Source organism: Pseudophryne corroboree, chromosome 1, assembly GCF_028390025.1.
Source record: "Pseudophryne corroboree isolate aPseCor3 chromosome 1, aPseCor3.hap2, whole genome shotgun sequence".
Classification (NCBI taxonomy): Eukaryota; Metazoa; Chordata; class Amphibia; order Anura; family Myobatrachidae; genus Pseudophryne; species Pseudophryne corroboree.
In genome coordinates, this window is record NC_086444.1 from 947,248,681 (window position 1) to 947,269,590 (window position 20,910).

The 20,910-nt window shown below is 43.0% G+C and overlaps 1 long non-coding RNA gene across 3 annotated transcripts in view; it reads left to right on the forward strand.

The window, feature by feature from the left end:
* Positions 1-17,746, forward strand: part of LOC134919067 (uncharacterized) — a 59,358-nt gene extending 41,612 nt beyond the window's left edge. For all 3 annotated transcript variants that reach the window (XR_010177452.1, XR_010177454.1, XR_010177453.1), the window contains one exon: positions 17,258-17,746. This is a non-coding gene — a long non-coding RNA (uncharacterized LOC134919067). The remainder of the gene's footprint in view (positions 1-17,257) is intronic.
* Positions 17,747-20,910: the final 3,164 nt, after the last annotated feature.

Consider the following 20,910-nt stretch of genomic DNA (forward strand, 5'->3'; position numbering starts at 1 on the left):
ATTCGGGTGTGTTTTGGATTCGGGTGTTTTTTACAAAACCCCCTCAAAAACAGCTTAAATCATAGAATTTGGGGGTCATTTTGATCCCATAGTATTATTAACCTCAATAACCATAATTTCCACTCATTTCCAGTCTATTCTGAACACCTTACACCTCACAATATTATTTTTAGTCCTAAAATTTGCACCAAGGTTGCTGGATGACTAAGCTAAGCGACCCAAGTGGCCGACACAAACACCTGGCCCATCTGGGAGTGGCACTGCAGTGTCAGACAGGATGGCCGATTTAAAAAATAGTCCCCAAACAGCACATGATGCAAATAAAAAAAGAGGTGCACCAAGGTCGCTGGATGGCTAAGCTAAGCGACCCAAGTGGCCGACACAAACACCTGGCCCATCTAGGAGTGGCACTGCAGTGTCAGACAGGATGGCCGATTTAAAAAATAGTCCACAAACAGCACATGATGCAAAGACAAAAAGAGGTGCACCAAGGTCGCTGGATGGCTAAGCTAAGCGACCCAAGTGGCCGACACAAACACCTCTAGGAGTGGCACTGCAGTGTCAGACAGGATGGCACTTCAAAAAATTGTCCCCAAACAGCACATGATGCAAAGATAAATGAAAGAAAAAAGAGATGCAAGATGGAATTGTCCTTGGGCCCTCCCACCCAGTAGCGGATCTTGCCACGGGCAAGCAGGACTTTTGCCCGGGGAGCCGCCTTCTGGAGGGCGCAGGGCGCCGCCTTCCGGAGGGCGCCGCACCAGGGCAAGATCCGCTGATGCTGTGTGCCCCCCGCTTCCCGCTGCCCCCCTGCTGCCGCTGCCCCCCCCAGCTGCCGCTGTGCAGACTGAAATGATGTGTAGTACGCGATGACGTCATCGCGCACCGCACAGCAAAGGTCCTCTCCACGAAGGGAAACTTGACACGTACGCGTCTAGTTTCCCTTCGTGGAGAGGTCCTTTACTGTGCGGTGCACGATGATGTCATCGCGCACCGCACAGCAAAGGTCTTCTCCACGAAGGGAACTAGACGCTACGCGTCAAGTTTCCCTTCGTGGAGAGGACCTTTGCTGTGCGGTGCGCGATGACGTCATCGCGCACTACACATCATTTCAGTCTGTACAGGGGCCGTAAATGACCTCGCCTCCTGTACGAAGCCACGCCCCCTATTGACGCCCGGGCGCACAGAGCGCCTGAACCGGCCCTGCTCCCACCCACCCTTATGTTGTATAAACAGGACATGCACACTTTAACAAACCCATAATTTCAGCGACAGGGTCTGCCATACGACTGTGACTGAAATGACTGGTTGGTTTGGGCCCCCACCAAAAAAGAAGCAATCAATCTCTCCTTGCACAAACTGGCTCTACAGAGGCAAGATGTCCACCTCCTCCGCATCCTCCGATTCCTCACCCCTTTCACTGTGTACATCCACCTCCTCACATATTATTAATTCGTCCCAACTGGAATCCACCATCTCAGGTCCCTGTGTACTTTCTGGAGGCAATTACTGGTGAATGTCTCGACGGATGAATTGATTATAATTCATTTTGATGAACATCATCTTCTCCACATTTTCTGGAAGTAACCTCGTACGCCGATTGCTGACAAGGTGAGCGGCTGCACTAAACACTCTTTCGGAGTACACACTGGAGGGGGGGCAACTTAGGTAAAATAAAGCCAGTTTGTGCAAGGGCCTCCAAATTGCCTCTTTTTCCTGCCAGTATACGTACGGACTGTCTGACGTGCCTACTTGGATGCGGTCACTCATATAATCCTCCACCATTCTTTCAATGGTGACAGAATCATATGCAGTGACAGTAGACGACATGTCAGTAATCGTTGGCAGGTCCTTCAGTCCGGACCAGATGTCAGCACTCGCTCCAGACTGCCCTGCATCACCGCCAGCGGGTGGGCTCGGAATTCTTAGCCTTTTCCTCGCAGCCCCAGTTGCGGGAGAATGTGAAGGAGGAGCTGTTGACGGGTCACGTTCCGCTTGACTTGACATGTGTCTCACAAGCAGGTCTTTGCACCTCTGCAGACATGTGTCTGCCGGAAAGAGAGATACAACGTAGGCTTTAAACCTAGGATCGAGCACAGTGGCCAAAATGTAGTGCTCTGATTTCAACAGATTGACCACCCGTGAATCCTGGTTAAGCGAATTAAGGGCTCCATCAACAAGTCCCACATGCCTAGCGGAATCTCTCTGTTTTAGCTCCTCCTTCAATCTCTTCAGCTTCTGCAATAGCCTGATGAGGGGAATGACCTGACTCAGGCTGGCAGTGTCTGAACTGACTTCACGTGTGGCAAGTTCAAAGGGTTGCAGAACCTTGCACAATGTTGAAATCATTCTCCACTGCACTTGAGTCAGGTGCATTCCCCCTCCTTTGCCTATAGCGTAGGCAGCTGTATAGGCTTGAATGGCCTTTTGCTACTCCTCCATCCTCTGAAGCATATAGAGGGTTGAATTCCACCTCGTTACCACCTCTTGCTTCAGATGATGGCGGGGCAGGTTCAGGAGTGTTTGCTGGTGCTCCAGTCTTCGGCACGCGGTGGCTGAATGCCGAAAGTGGCCCGCAATTCTTCGGGCCACCGACAGCATCTCTTGCACGCCCCTGTCGTTTTTAAAAAAATTCTGCACCACCAAATTCAATGTATGTGCAAAACATGGGACGTGCTGGAATTTTCCCACATGTAATACACGCACAATATTGGTGGCGTTGTCCGATGTCACAAATCCCCAGGAGAGTCCAATTGGGGTAATCCATTCTGCGATGATGTTCCTCAGTTTTCGTAAGAGGTTGTCAGCTGTGTGCCTCTTATGGAAAGCGGTGATACAAAGCGTAGCCTGCCTAGGAACGAGTTGGCATTTGCGAAATTCTGATACTGGTTCCACCGCTGCTGTTCTTGCTGCAGGAGGCAATACATCTACCCAGTGGGCTGTCACAGTCATATAGTCCTGAGTCCGCCCTGCTCCACTTGTCCACATGTCCGTGGTTAAGTGGACATTGGGGGTAATTCCAAGTTGATCGCAGCAGGACATTTTTTTAGCAGTTGGGCAAAACCATGTGCACTGCAGGGGAGGCAGATATAACATGTGCAGAAAGAGTTAGATTTGGGTGGGTTATTTTATTTCTGTGCAGGGTAAATACTGGCTGCTTTATTTTTACACTGCAAATTAGATTGCAGATTGAACACACCACGCCCAAATCTAACTCTCTCTGCACATGTTAAATCTGCCTCCCCTGCAGTGCACATGGTTTTGCCCAACTGCTAAAAAATTTCTTGCTGCGATCAACTTGGAATTACCCCTATTGGGTACAACTGCATTTTTTAGGACACTGGTGAGTCTTTCTGAGGTCTGTGTACATTCTCGGTATCGCCTGCCTAGAGAAGTGGAACCTAGATGGTATTTGGTACCGGGGACACACTAACTCATAAATACTCTAATTCCCTGTGAATTAACGGTGGATACCGGACACACGTTTAACACCACCCAGGCTGCCAAGGCCTGAGTTAACTGCTTTGCAGCAGGATGACTGCTGTGATATTTCATCTTACTCGCAAAGGACTGTTGGACAGTCAATTACTTACTGGAAGTAGTACAAGTGGTCTTCCGACTTCCCCTCTGGGATGACGATCGACTCCCAGCAGCAACAACAGCAGCGCCAGCAGCAGTAGGCGTTACACTCAAGGAGGCATCGGAGGTATCCCAGGCAGGAGAGGACTCGTCAGACTTGACAGTGACATGGCCTGCAGGACTATTAGCTTTCCTGTCTAAGGAGGAAATTGACACTGAGGGAGTTGGTGGTGTGGTTTGCAGGAGCTTGGTTGCAAGAGGAAGGGATTTAGTTGTCAGTGGACTGCTTCCGCTGTCACCCAAAGTCTTTGAACTTGTCAATGACTTCTGATGAATGCGCTCAAGGTGATGTATAAGGGAGGATGTTCCTAGATGGTTAACGTTCTTACCCCTACTTATTACAGCTTGACAAAGGCAACACATGGCTTGACACCAGTTTTGCGCAATTCTGTTAAAATAAATCCACTCCAAAGAGGTGATTTTTTTTGTAATTTGACCTGGCATGTCAATGGCCATATTCGTCCCACAGACAACAGGTGTCTCCCCGGGTGCCTGACTTAAACAAACCACATCACCATCAGAATCCTCCTTGTCAATTTCCTCCTCAGCGCTAGCAACACCCATATCCTCATCCTGGTGTACTTCAACAGTGACATCTTCAATTTGACTATCAGGAACTGGACTGTGGGTGCTCCTTCCAGCACTTGCAGGGGGCGTGCAAATGGTGGAAGGCGCCACCTCTTCCCGTCCAGTGATGGGAAGGTCAGGCATCGCAACCGACACAATTGGACTCTCCTTGTAGATTTGTGATTTAGAAGAACGCACAGTTCTTTGCTGTGCTTTTGCCAGCTTAAGTCTTTTCATTTTTCTAGCGAGAGGATGAGTGCTTCCATCCTCATGTGAATCTGAACCACTAGCCATGAACATAGGCCAGGGCCTCAACCGTTCCTTGCCACTCCATGTCGTAAATGGCATATTGGCAAGTTTACGCTTCTCACCAGACGCTTTTAATTTAGATTTTTGGGTAATTTTAATGAACTTTTGTTTTTTGGATTTTACATGCTCTCTACTATGACATTGGGCATTGGCCTTGGCAGACGACGTTGATGGCATTTCATCGTCTCGGCCATGAATAGTGGCAGCAGTTTCAGCACGAGGTGGAAGTGGATCTTGATCTTTCCCTATTTTACCCTCCACATTTTTGTTCTGCATTTTTTAATGTGTGGAATTATATGCCAGTAATATATCAATAGCAGTGGCCTACTGTACCGTACTGCTATATATTATATACTGGTGGTCAGCACAATTCTGCACTGCCCTCCTACTATATAATACTGCGCACAACTAAAATGCACCACAGGTATGGATGGATAGTATACTTGACGACACAGAGGTAGGTAGAGCAGTGGCCTACTGTACCGTACTGCTATATATTATATACTGGTTGTCAGCAAAATTCTGCACTGTCCTCCTACTATATATACTGCGCACAACTAAAATGCACCACAGGTAGGTATGGATGGATAGTATACTTGACGACACAGAGGTAGGTAGAGCAGTGGCCTACTGTACCGTACTGCTATATATTATATACTGGTGGTCAGCAAAATTCTGCACTGTCCTCCTACTATATAATACTGTGCACAACTAAAATGCACCACAGGTATGGATGGATAGTATACTTGACGACACAGAGGTAGGTAGAGCAGTGGCCTACTGTAGTGTACTGCTATATATTATATACTGGTGGTCAGCAAAATTCTGCACTGTCCTCCTACTATATAATACTGCGCACAACTAAAATGCACCACAGGTATGGATGGATAGTGTACTTGACGACACAGAGGTAGGTAGAGCAGTGGCCTACTGTACCGTACTGCTATATATTATATACTGGTGGTCAGCAAAATTCTGCACTGTCCTCCTACTATATAATACTGCGCACAACTAAAATGCACCACAGGTATGGATGGATAGTATACTTGACGACACAGAGGTAGGTAGAGCAGTGACCTACTGTTCCGAACTGCTATATATTATATACTGGTGGTCAGCAAAATTCTGCACTGTCCTTCTACTATATAATACTACGCACAACTAAAATGCACCACAGGTATGGATGGATAGTATACTTGACGACACAGAGGTAGGTAGAGCAGTGGCCTACTGTACCGTACTGCTATATATTATATACTGGTGGTCAGCAAAATTCTGCACTGTCCTCCTACTATATAATACTGTGCACAACTAAAATGCACCACAGGTATGGATGGATAGTATACTTGACGACACAGAGGTAGGTAGAGCAGTGGCCTACTGTACCGTACTGCTATATATTATATAATGGTGGTCAGCAAATTCTGCACTGTCCTCCTACTATATATACTGCGCACAACTAAAATGCACCACAGGTATGGATGGACAGTATACTTGACGACACAGAGGTAGGTATCGCAGTGGCCTACTGTACCGTACTGCTATATATTATCTACTGGTGGTCAGCAAAATTCTGCACTGTCCTCCTACTATATAATACTGCGCACAACTAAAATGCACCACAGGTATGGATGGATAGTATACTTGACGACACAGAGGTAGGTAGAGCAGTGGCCTACTGTACCGTACTGCTATATATTATATACTGGTGGTCAGCAAAATTCTGCACTGTCCTCCTACTATATAATACTGTGCGCAACTAAAATGCACCACAGGTATGGATGGATAGTATACTTGACGACACAGAGGTAGGTAGAGCAGTGGCCTACTGTACCGTACTGCTATATATTATATACTGGTGGTCAGCAAAATTCTGCACTGTCCTCCTACTATATATACTGCGCACAACTAAAATGCACCACAGGTATGGATGGATAGTATACTTGACGACACAGAGGTAGGTAGAGCAGTGGCCTACTGTACCGTACTGCTATATATTATATACTGGTGGTCAGCAAAATTCTGCACTGTCCTCCTACTATATAATACTGTGCACAACTAAAATGCACCACAGGTATGGATGGATAGTATACTTGACGACACAGAGGTAGGTAGAGCAGTGGCCTACTGTACTGTACTGCTATATATTAAATACTGGTGGTCAGCAAGATTCTGCTCTGTCCTCCTACTATATAATACTGCGCACAACTAAAATGCACCACAGGTATGGATGGATAGTTTACTTGACGACACAGAGGTAGGTAGAGCAGTGACCTACTGTACCGTACTGCTATATATTATATACTGGTGGTCAGCAAAATTCTGCACTGCCCTCCTACTATATAATACTGGGCACAACTAAAATGCACCACAGGTATGGATGGATAGTATACTTGACGACACAGAGGTAGGTAGAGCAGTGGCCTACTGTACCGTACTGCTATATATTATATACTGGTGGTCAGCAAAATTCTGCACTGTCCTCCTACTATATAATACTGTGCACAACTAAAATGCATCACAGGTATGGATGGATAGTATACTTGACGACACAGAGGTACGTAGAGCAGTGGCCTACTGTACCGTACTGCTATATATTATATACTGGTGGTCAGCAAAATTCTGCCCTGTCCTCCTACTATATAATACTGCGCACAACTAAAATGCACCACAGGTATGAATGGATAGTATACTTGACTACACAGAGGTAGGTAGAGCAGTGGCCTACTGTACCGTACTGCTATATATTATATACTGGTTGTCAGCAAAATTCTGCACTGTCCTCCTACTATATAATACTGCGCACAACTAAAATGCACCACAGGTATGGATGGATAGTATACTTGACGACACAGAGGTAGGTAGAGCAGTGACCTACTGTACCGTACTGCTATATATTATATACTGGTGGTCAGCAAAATTTTGCACTGTCCTCCTACTATATAATACCGCGCACACCTAAAATGCACCACTGGTATGGATGGATAGTATACTTGACGACACAGAGGTAGGTAGAGCAGTGGCCTACTGTACCGTACTGCTATATATTATATACTGGTGGTCAGCAAAATTCTGCACTGTCCTCCTACTATATAATACTGTGCACAACTAAAATGCACCACAGGTATGGATGGATAGTATACTTGACGACACAGAGGTAGGTAGAGCAGTGGCCTACTGTACCGTACTGCTATATATTATATACTGGTGGTCAGCAAAATTCTGCACTGTCCTCCTACTATATAATACTGCGCACTACTAAAATGCACCACAGGTATGAATGGATAGTATACTTGACTACACAGAGGTAGGTAAAGCAGTGGCCTACTGTACCGTACTGCTATATATTATATACTGGTGGTCAGCAAAATTCTGCACTGTCCTCCTACTATATAATACTGCGCACAACTAAAATGCACCACAGGTATGGATGGATAGTAGACTTGACGACACAGAGGTAGGTAGCGCAGTGGCCTACTGTACCGTACTGCTATATATTATATACTGGTGGTCAGCAAAATTCTGCACTGTCCTCCTACTATATAATACTGCGCACAACTAAAATGCACCACAGGTATGGATGGATAGTATACTTGACGACACAGAGGTAGGTAGAGCAGTGGCCTACTGTACCGTACTGCTATATATTATATACTGGTGGTCAGCAAAATTCTGCACTGTCCTCCTACTATATAATACTGCGCACAACTAAAATGCACCACAGGTATGGATGGATAGTATACTTGACGACACAGAGGTAGGTAGAGCAGTGGCCTACTGTACTGTACTGCTATATATTATATACTGGTGGTCAGCAAAATTCTGCACTGTCCTCCTACTAAATAATACTGCGCACAACTAAAATGCACCATAGGTATGGATGGATAGTATACTTGACAACACAGAGGTAGGTAGAGCAGTGGCCTACTGTACCATACTGCTATATATTATATACTGGTGTTCAGAAAAATTATGCACTGTCCTCCTACTATATATTCTGCGCACAACAACTAAAATGCACCACAGGTATGGATGGAAAGTATACTTGACGACACAGAGGTAGGTAAAGCAGTGGACTACTGTACCGTACTGATATAATACTGGTGGTCACTGATCAGCAAAATTCTGCACTGTCCTCCTACTATATACTACAATGCAGCACAGATATGGAGCATTTTTCAGGCAGAGAACGTATAATACTGGTGGTCACTGGTCAGCAAAACTCTGCACTGTCCTCCTACTATATAATACTGGTGGTCCCCAGTCCCCACAATAAAGCAATTAGCACACTGAGCACAGATATTTGCAGCACACTGAGTTCAGATATGGAGCGTTTTTCAGGCAGAGAACATAGATATTTTCAGCACACTGAGCACAGATATTTGCAAGCACCCTGAGCACAGATATTTGCAGCACACTGAGCACAGATTTTTGCAGCACACTGAACACAGAAACTGAGAGAACGCTGCACGTCCTCTCCCTATAATCTCCAATGCACGAGTGAAAATAGCGGTGACGCGCGCCCCCTTATATTGAATATGAATCTCGCGAGAATCCGACAGCGGGATGATGACGTTCGGGCGCGCTCGGGTTAACAAGCAAGGCGGGAAGATCCAAGTCTGCCTCGGACCTGTGTAAAATGGGTGAAGTTCGGGGGGGTTCGGATTCCGAGAAACCGAACCCGCTCATAACTAGCACAAACTGGCTTTATATTACCTAAGTTGCCCCCCCCTCCAGTGTGTACTTCGAAAGAGTGTTTAGTGCAGCCGGTAACCTTGGTAATTCCTCCAGTTAGACCTTGACTAGTAATTGCCTCCAGAAAGTACACAGGGACCTGTGATGGTGGATTCAGTGGGGACGAATTAATACTCTGTGAGGAGGAGGAGGATGTACACACTGAAAGGGGTGAGGATCGGACGATGAGGATGAGCTTGACATCTTGCCTCTGTAGAGCCAGTATGTGCAAGGAGAGATTAATTGCTTCTTTTTTTGTGGGGGCCCAAACAAACCACTCATTCAGCCACAGCCGTGTGGCAGACCCTGTCGCTGAAATGATTGGTTTGTTAAAGTGTGCATGCCCTGTTTATTCACCACAAGGGTGGGTGGGAGGGCCCAAGGTCAATTCCATTCCTATTTTAGATATGTATCCAAACCTGATGGTTTGCATACAAATCCGATGTTTTGGGGTCTGTCCAGGGGCAAGACCCATTCTGTACATGTGCAGAACGGATTTTGCGATATCGCTTGCAGACCCCTGTCTGTTTGGGTGGGAGGAGTGGGGGTGTCATCCAGCACCGTTCTTCAAAACAGGAGCCTTTCACCCGCATTTTAAAGTCATGATGGGTCCAGGGTCTGCGTCATCGGACTCAGACTTATTGGACCCACGTGTATGGATCTGATGGCTACTGCCTGAAATATTGCAAATTGTGACCTATGGTCACAATGGTGATTCGAGGCTGCATTCACAGACGCTACACTCGAATCTTGAAAATGCATGAAGAAGGCGTCTATCTCCTACACATACCTACTCTTGCATTTTTATTACACAGAATTGCACAGCGCTTCCTTGTGAATGTAGTCTGATGCTTAATAACAGCAAATAGATATAAAAAAATAAGACTTCAAAAACCTCTGTTGTGGTACTGCTACTGTACCATCTGTACTTGTCGGAAAAAAAATATCAGGCTCTAGTAAAAGAAAGTGATCACAACATAAATAATAAAAAACGATAAATTCTTTCTAATAATTAAAAAAAATGAAAATATTAATAACAGCTGGTAGTTCTAAAGTAAGTAAAAAGTAAATTACAATAGACAATAAAAAATCAATCAATAAATTCTATCACCTCAATACCAACAATGGAATCACAGATATAATATGTGCATATAAAAAATAAACATGCTGCAGCTTCTTTAAAAAGGGGAGATTGTGGATTGCATTTGGAAACCGCCTTCTAGAAATCCTGCATTTGCCGTTGGTACTGATGGAGGTATCAAATGCACCCTTTTAATAACGGTGTGTGGACAGTGTCGGACTGGGGCATGACCCTGCCTCACCCCACCGCATGTCATTGCTGGGGGACCATGGTAGGGACCATGCTTAAGGGATGTGCACATTTACCACAGGTGAGGGGGGAAACATCAGTCCACACAGAGGTTTGACAGCCATTAGAGATCATGATCTGACCCTCTAATACAGGAACAATGTATAATGTGAGTGCACTGCCTGGAACCTGACACTGCACATCATTTTAGCCCCATCTTTTTACAGGCCAGCAATTTCTTGTATTATCTACCCATCCTGCCACTCTTCCGGGAGAAGTGGGGGACTACTCCAAAAATCTCCCAGCAGTAACAGCTTTTGAAGTACCCATGCTCCGTAATAGAAGGGTAATTAAATTGACATTGTAAAGGAGCAGTGTGAAAATAAAATAAATCCAGCCACTTTAACACATGCTTCTTCATCCATTCCTATTTATATACAGGTGCGTTAGTGTAAAAAACATGGAAACGGGGCCTGGACTGCACACCCTAGCTTATTATAAAAAACATGCAAACTTAATTCTTGCATTTCAAACTGCCACTGTGGAACTTTGTATTATAGCAAAAGCACAAAAAAAAATTCACAACTTTCTACGATGCACATAAAAATATTCATGTGAAAAGTCTGTTTGATTATCAACAGCTGTCAAATTATTAAACCAAACAACAAAATACAAAACTTGCATTGCTATTTTAAAAACATTGGGTGGTTCTACAAAAAGTTTGCAAACACATTTAACAGCCAAACACAACATAAAAGTAAGACCAAAAGAGGCTATGGTCATTCAGAGTTTATGTGAAATGTATACTGATGAAGGTCCACCATCTATGAAACAAAAGAAAATGTATTATTTTGGGCCTTCAGAAAATACATCACTAGATGCAACTTTAGTACAGTTTTAGACAGACTGGTGTTCAACATTTTACTTCTAAAAAAATATATTATCTCTACATGGACAAAACAATTTCTGGAGTTTGTGTCTGTACTTCTTGAGTATATATATACAGTATATACATATACAGTATATATATATATATATATATATATATATATACACACATCAATGGTGGTACTGTGCGCTACACCCTATGTTGTTTGTCCCACAGGTATTAGGTTAGTATAATCAAGTCAGTGTCCCCCAAATTCTTTAGCACGCCTCTCTTAATGAGTGGCAGCTATCCTCAAGTGGACCGGTGTTCAATCTGTTCTTTCAATTTAATCTGGAAAACAAGGGTGAGAACGGCGCCTTCTAGTGCATTAAACGTAACTTGTACGTAAGAACCTTCACCAAATTCCAAAACACCATTAGATGAAGCAGGTACCATATATAGTGGAACACATCCACTTATAGTTCGCTTTTGTTTAGGATCATCCAGGTGGGTATGATAATTCAGCTCAGCAGCAGCTCACAGAGGGGCAGATGTATTAACCTGGAGAAGGCATAAGGAAGTGATAAACCAGTGATATGTGCAAGGTGATAAAGGCACCAGCCAATCAGATCCTAACTGTTAATTTACATATTGGAGCTGATTGGCTGGTATGGTTACCACCTTGCACATATCACTGGTTTATCACTTCCTTATGCCTTCTCCAGGTTAATACATCTGCCAGAGAATATATTATTCAGTCATACAGACCATATGTAGGGGCAAAAAGGAAATCCAACAATCGTGTAATACTGTTTAACACAATTTATTGGCCCCAAAACATAAACATTAAAACCCATACATCAAAAAAGAAGTAGTAAAGCTTATCTGTTAGACAGTAGGTAAGTAGTCCCAGCGGTCGTACTCAACGCATTTCGTCCATGTAGCTCTGTATGCCGAACTTCCTCAGGAGTATATAACCTTTCTCACTGGGTGCTCTATTTATACCCATCTAAGATTCTTAATTAGGGGAGGAGTTACCGCCCAAAACATTTATGTTATCCAACGTCCGGTTAGAGACCGGAAAACCAAAACCGGAAGTAGGCATTTTATTGTTTACAACCCACACGCAGCTTTCAGACATAGATATGTCTGAGTAGCGGGTCACGTGGCTCCGCCGTCGTCTGCGGAATGACATCAACACGCTGCTCTCACTGCCGCTAGCGGCATGTCATCATTACGCCCGTTAATCCTTCAGGGTGCGATGATGTCATAAGGATGAACGCCAGACAATGCACCTGTGCATGCGCGGGAGTGGAACGCAGTCACAGTGCCGCCTCCTCTGCACACTAAGGCGAGCACATTTGTCAGGATAATGGCAGCCATTTTGATGGAGTCCCACATTGCAGACACCAATACATATTCCTTACTTTGGCATATAACTACATCGTTTAACACCTAATTCTAGCGGGTATATAAATCAAAAATATTCTACTTGTAAAATCAATCCCCTGTTAAAAATGCATAAAATTCTTAAAATGATAATAGCAATATGAATGGCAGAAATAAGAATCATCAGAAATAAAAAAAACTTCAGACATTATTTAATAGCATATAGTTAATAAAGGGTCTTCCTTATGGATAAACACTAAAAAAGAAGTAAATAGATAATTTTATAAAAATGGTGCTATTTCATAATTATCGTTCAACCCATTAGGGACCATGGTATTGGAAAATCCAGTACATCTCTCGCCTTGACAACTTATTCTCACGGTCACCCCCTCTAGGTCCTAACTGTACCAATTCTATGGATTTAAAAGATAGACAGTCCGGATTTGATGCATGGAAATTTTTTAAATGTCTAGGACTAGCATGAATGTCTATTTTGTTCCGAATGCTCCTTACATGTTCCTGAATCCTTATCTTAAGTAGTCTTTTCATTTTTCTAACATATTTTAGTTTACATGGACATTCTAAAATATAAATAACCCATGCCGTATTACAATTTATAAAATCCTTAATGGGGTATGTTTTTAACTCATTTAAATTTGCTACACTACGAGTAATACGATGTGAAAATTTACATTTATTGCAATGGTTACACTTAAAAGAAAAACCTTCAAAGGTTGATCACAAACTCCTCTCCTTTTTACCGGTCCTATTGGTGGAAGCATACTGGGAGCCAGATGGTCCTTCAGTCTCATTGCTTTTTTAAATATAATTCTCAGTTTATCAGTAGTACTGTATTCAAAACAGTGTCCATCTTTAAAATGTCCCAATGTTTTGCAAAAACTCTCCGTATATCCTTTTCTCATTCATTAAATGGTGTAATAAAATTAATAGTCTTCGTCCCGACTTCCTTATTTTTATATACCAGAAGGTCTTCTCCAAGAGTCAATTCCATCTTCCTAGTTGCTTCCTCCAAAAGTATTTTAGGGTATCCTCTTTCCTCGAAACATTGTATGTATATTTGTAATTGCTGTTTCCACTTCACTTCCTCACTACAGTTTCTTTTTACCCTACACAATTGAGAGTAAGGAATGTTCATTTCCCAGTGAGATGCATGACCACTCATAAAATGTACATAGGAATTGGTATCCACCTTCTTAATAAAATTTGTAGTAATTACTTTATTATCCTTGCTACTTAGGACAAGATCCAGGTATTCAATTTCATCATAGCTTGTTTTGCATGTAAAATTTAAAGTATAATAATTTCTCATAATATGAGACATAAAAAGATTAAAAGTATCCACTATTACATATAATTAGGATGTCATCGATATAACGTTTAAAAAGCACCAGATTCTCCAAAAAGGGGTTGGTCTCATAAATATATTTCCGCTCCCTATATGTAAATTCGCAAAGCTTGGGGCAGAAACTGTCCCCATCATTATTCCACAGACCTGAATAAAAAATTGATCAAGAAACTTAAAATAATTATGTGTAGGGATAAAATTGATTAAAACACAAATAAACTCCTTGGGGTATATTTACTAAGCTCCCGATTTTGACCGATTTGGTATTTTTTCTTCAAAATGTCATCTCGGGAATTTACTAAGCACAAATCTCGGCAGTGATGAGGGCATTCATATTTTTATTACGGCTGTGTAGTAAAAATACGAATGAATACACCATCGGTCAAACGCGGCTGTTTAGATCTAGAACTCGGTCATTTGCTAAGCATTCGTATTTGAAATCTCTACCGTGAAAATGGAATTGCGGCCGCAAAAAATTACTAATCGTACAAAAAGCCTAAAAAAAAGTAGACCTGCTTTTGAGAAGCGTGTTTACATGTGTTGTCAATTCTACATTAGTCACACCTGACTTTTTGGACCTTTAAAAGGGGCCCCAACACATTTTTCACCACTCTCAATCTGAAATGGCTGCTACTGTGTGTAGTACTGCTGTCTTGTTTGCTGGGGGATACCTGACACTGCTCCATGAGGCTACAATAAACCCAGGCCAGGAAAATCAACAGGGTAAGCAGGTTGTACATGTTCCGCGTAGGCTGGCCATGGCTTGTTTTTTCAGTGGGCGTTTAAACGATAACACAATTGCTGATGACCATGTTATACAGATGCTCAGACTAAATGTAAATAATATTTTCCCTCTGTATGACCTTGTCAAACTGAACCTAGACCCTGAGACAGTACGCTGTCGCTCTGTCTCAGGCCTGCACAAACTCCTGCCTGTGTTGCACTTTATGGCTACTGGCAGCTTCCAGCCTGTGACTGGCGATGTAATTAGTATCTCACAGGCCACCTTTTAAAAATATTTAATTCAGGTGAGTTAAAACATACATACACGTCTATGTCTAAGTGGTGCTTCTGTAATGTAATAGAAAACAGTATTGTATTGATTACAGGTCATGACACTCACCTTTAATTTTTGAATGGCCACTCAGGTTTTGGATGTCTTGGATGGCTACATAGATGCCTCTCTCTGCTTCCCTACCCAGGAGTCGCAGTGGTATGCAGTCAGGGTAGCTTTATCTGATCTTGCGGCCATGGACAATGTGCTGGGTGACATAGATTAGACACATGTTGAGCTGAGGACACCTAGGGGCAGGCAATATATTTCTAACAATCCACATCTGGCCCAAGACACTAATGTGCATGTGGTTTGTGGAGCTAATTAAACAATACACATATTGCATGTTCACAATTTATTAATTTTAACACACAAATTTTTGTGACAAATAAAAAAGAAAAAACATTGTAATGGTCAACATATTCTGACCAACCATTATTATTTGTGTTTTTTTTGTGTGCTGGGTGCCGAGGATTGTGCTGGCTCGTTGGTGCGGGTTCGACTTGAGCGTCGGACTGGGGAATGAACTGGGGTGTGGCTTGGTGTCGTTGTCCCAGAACTAGATGTGGCATGGTGTGATGCCAACACACTAAGGCTTTGACTTAGAATGTTCAAGCTTGCTGTGAGCTGAGTATTAGCGGCAGTGTTGTTAGCTATCATGCGTGATAGGTTGTCGTTGATCATTTGATTGTGTTGTATGATCTGGATAAGTGATTGTTGCTGCCGCTGCTGATCATCCAAGATGCGCTGTAGGTTTGTTTGCATTTGGCTGTTGTCTGCCCTCATCTGCTCCATGGAGTTAGCGATTCTGCCCACCTGCACTATAAGTCTGCCTGAGTTGTGACTCAGTCTAGGCAAATGATGGGGCAGACTTGACAGGTATTGGCTGTGGGTGGTGAGGCACGCGTAGTGTTGCGCCTGTTGTGATGCCCAACGGCTCCAAAACTCAGGGCCCATTTGTGTGTCAACTTGTGTTGTGCTCAATTGGGGGCTGTGGGATGTTTGGGGTGGTTGGGGTATGTCCTGCGGCGTGGTTGGCTGAGTTGGATTGATGGGCTGCAGGTGGAGTGTGATGGTCTCCTGGTCACGTTCCTGCTGGTCATCCTCGGTGATGATGGCTGGGTCTGTATGGGGTTGAAGACAGACACTATTTAGTAAATATGTAGCATTGGTCTTTACGTCAACATGCATTACTTCTTAATATTAATGTTGTAATTGCTAAATAGATTGTGGCATAAACTTAACTATGTTGCTCACCTTTTTTTATAAATATGTGGCTTCTAACGTTCACTACTCAGTTGTTTAAAATTTTTGGGAATAGTAGGATTCAGAGCCATAATTACTGTTTAAACACGAAGAACTCTAACAAATACAAAGTACTACATTTACATATTGGGTATGAAGCTTCCTTTGGAACAACACACAATACAATAAATGTGTTGACCAATACACTCATACATTGTTCATGGCAGTCAGTGGTCTTGCAAAAACGTAAACAAATATAGTGGCCTAAAATGTACACATTAGCAATGGATGAAAAATTATTAAGGTGCCCTATGTTTAGAAGTGGTGTTGTTGGCCATGCAAAACAATTGGATGAGACTTAACATTTATGTTGATTTTTTACTCCAAAAATTATGTGACAAAAATGTGTTCATATGGCCAACATCACATCTGACAATTATCCATCTAAAAATACCTTAACACCATCTGCTTGTTGATTATTGCAAGGATGACTGGTCATTAGTGTATTTTTATTTTCTATGTACTAACAGTGGGGCAGATGTATAAACCTTGAGAAGGCATAAGGAAGTGAAAATCCAGTGATATGTGCAAGGTGATAAAGGCACAAGGCAAACAGATCCAATATGTACATTAACAGTTGTGTTTATTTTGTACTGCTGCCTTTATCACCTTGCACATATCAGTGTTTTTTCACTTCCTTATGCCTTCTCCAGGTTAATAAATCTACACCACAGTTTGTTTACTTATTTACACGTAATTGTTATGTTTACTCACCAGACAACTGAGGGGATTGTGGATCCTCACTTTGGGGGTTGGCCAAAAGAGCTAGTGGTGGCACGGCCGACACCGCGGAGATGTGCCGTTGGGGTGGTGATGCTGGTGCTGGAGCTGGAGCCTCAAGACGGCGTCTCTTGGGTGGCCTCGTTGCCACAGTAACCGAGCCCTGTGATGGGCGCCTTAGTGTAGGTGGATTTGCCGAAGAAGAACCTATGTGATAAGATAATCATTAACATTTTGTGTTTCTATGTGTTTGCAGAATATGTATTTACAGTTAAATCTTACCGGCATTGCCACCATCTGCATCTCTTGGCAGTGTTGGCTGTGGCCTGGCTGTGCTGCTTCTCTGGCGTACTGTAGAAATATGAAGAATGTCCTTATGAACATACTATTTTGGTGATATGCTTATGCAAATTCCTTATTGTGATGTAAATGTATGTGGTAACTGATGAGAATTAAACTAAACGATGCTTATGCTTTTCTGCCTGACTTCATAGGGTGTGTATTCTTTAGATTAGCAAAAATTACGTAAAAAAAACCATACACAAAGGCGCATAATGCAAACAATTATACTACTTAAAACCAAAACGTCGTAGCTTGACAAAACCACAATATTGCACGCTAAGGTCCCAATTTTTGATACTAATAATAAAACACTAGACAAAAATTTCTGCAAAAAATTGGAAACGTCACAACCAAATATGCATTAAAAAACACATCAAGCACACAAAGGGCAACCCAGAACAACACACAATAAACATAAATGCTATGAAATGTATTTACAAAAAACCTTTGTAGAAAAAAAAACTTCTTTAAAATACACCAACAAACATTTACTTTTGACATAAAACACCAGAAAAACTCCAAGGCAACCAGAAAAAAAAAAAAAAAATTATTATTATCAAAAAAACATAATTGAGAATAACAGTACATCAGGCCTGGCCAACCTGTGGCTCTCCAGATGTAGTGAAACTACACATCCCAGCATGCCCTGCCACAGTTTTAGCATTCCCTAATAGCAAAACTGTGGCAAGGCATGATGGGACTTGTAGTTTTACAACAGCTGGAGAGCCACAGGTTGGCCAGGCCTGCACTACATCACCAACACATTAGAAGAATGAACAAATTGACAACCACAATTATCTAGAAGACATTTCAGACAACTAAGGACAAAGCACACATGTTTAAATTGTTACAAAAATAACACAAATAACTCACCATCCTGCCTTGGCCGATCCGAATCCCGGACATGAGTGGCACCAACCACTTCTGGCGGAATGAGTGCACGCACAGGCTCCTCCCAATCACGGTAAGATGCACGGAAGGGGTGTCCACCCCCGGTTTGGCGGGCCGATTTAGCCTCCTTGGCCATCTTCGCCTTGACACGGCGCTTTATGTCGTAGAAACGCTCACGACACGTGTCCTCGGTCCGCCTCACCACACCCTCACTATTCACAGCCGCAATGACCTTCCCCCACAGAACACTCTTCCTGCGTGACGACACCTTTGCAGCATCATGGCCAAACGACTGCCGATGATGCCTCATCAGCTCCCGCACCAAAGCCATATTTTCAGCGTAGCTAAATTTGACATTGCGGCCAGTCTTTGTAGTGGTGCGTGGCTGCGGAGCCACAACACCATCACTATCACTGGAGGTCGCAGCAACAACCTGCCCCTCATCCTCACTAACCTCCTCCACCTCACTAACCTCCTCCCTCTCACTCACCTCCTCCACCTCACTCACCTCCTCCCTCTCACTCACCTCCTCCACCTCACTCACCTCCTCCCTCTCACTCACCTCCTCCACCACACTCACCTCTGACTGGGACATAATCAGGACAAACAACAAATAACACTGAGAAAAAAAAACAGTAAACACACTCCTCCACTACCACTACACACCACACACCAAACACACACACACTCACTCACTCACTCACTCACTCACAAACAATGACAATAGACGTGAAATAAAAAACAATGACAAAAAACTAGACAGACTTTTAAATAACTACACAACAAGTATGACAAGACTACTTACACACACAGTACAGCACTCAACAATCACAAAGAACCTCCTCAAAACCACCAAAAACTCCAAACTACTCACCAACTCCTAACACACCTTCCTCTCACCTCTCCCTAGCTAAACCCACGAGGTTCGGATGGTTTGGGGCGTTTTTATAGTAATGTGCACAGACACTCCTCCATCACGAATCAAACCAATCACGGACGAGTGACAAAAACGAAACTTTGGAAAAAAACGCGTCCGTGAACGGACAAACACTGCCGTAACCGAAATGTGACGCAGTCGTAAGAAAACCTCATAACACGCCCGCAAAACTACTAAATGGGCCGCATTCTACCTTACAAAACCACAAATTACATCGACATCGGAAAACACGAATAATAAAAATACGACAGCTTAGTAAATGAGGCGTAACCAATTCAAAAAGTTGCACACTTACACATTCGATGTTATTCGTGATGAATCTCACTCCAAATCGGTACAAATACGAATTTTAGTAAATATACCCCCTTGTGCCTGTCATTCAAATCCATATCCAACATCAAAAAATCCCTGCAGGATTTGATCCCCTTCCTGTGATTAATTGAGGTGTACAAGGATTGTACATCTATGGTCACCCATAGATAACCTTCCTTCCATTCCATATTCTTTAAAATCTGTTAAACCTATGTGGTATCCTTAATATAAGAGTTAAGATGTGGCACATATTTCTTCAAAAATACCTCTACGTACTCCAAAATGTTAGCCGTAAGTGAACCTATCCCAGCAACTATTGGTCTCCCAGGGTTTTTTTTAACTGCTTATAGATTTTCGGTAAAAAATAAAAAACTGGAATAATTGGATGATTCTTGATCAAAAACTGATATTCATCCTTACAAATTATCCCTCCATGTAATGCTTCAACAAATATTGGCCTCAACTCTTCCACAAAATCAGTGGTGGGATCTTTCTTGAGTTTCTGGTATGAATCTGTGTCTCGTAATCACTCCTATTCATTATCACAAGCCCTCCTTCTTTATCGGCTTGTCTCAAAACCAATTCCAATTCCATATTATCTCTCAGTTGCTTTAGTACTTGCTTTTAAAAATTTGTGAGATTACTACTTGATTTACCATTCCCTGCTTGTAAGTTCTCCACACAGAGGTCCTTCTTCACCAATTGATAGAACATATCTATTTGGCTACTCCTCGATTCTTGTGGGTAATATTTTGAAGGTAATTTAAGTCCTCTGTGTGGGGAACTTACAAGCAGTGAATGGTAAATCAAGTAGTAATCTCAAAAATTATGAAAAGCGAGCACTAAAGCAACTGAGAGATAATATGGAAATGGTTTTGTCCTGTAACTGCCTGCAACAGAGCTAGAACCAGTAGAGCAGGTGCACACTCGTGCCATGGAGTAACTGTGTGTGAGAGGCTCCTGTCACTCTGAGGCTGCGCCCACACCACCTACATCTCACTGCCCTATTTGGACAAGAAGGCTTACATCCTTGCCGGGCACTAAGTGGCGTATCCTTGGGGCCTCTCTGATCTTTGGGGCCCGATACAGGTGTCCTCTTTGACCCCACTGTCGCTGATCCTGAATATAGATTGTGATGGTTATGACAAATATTTTGACACAGCTAAAC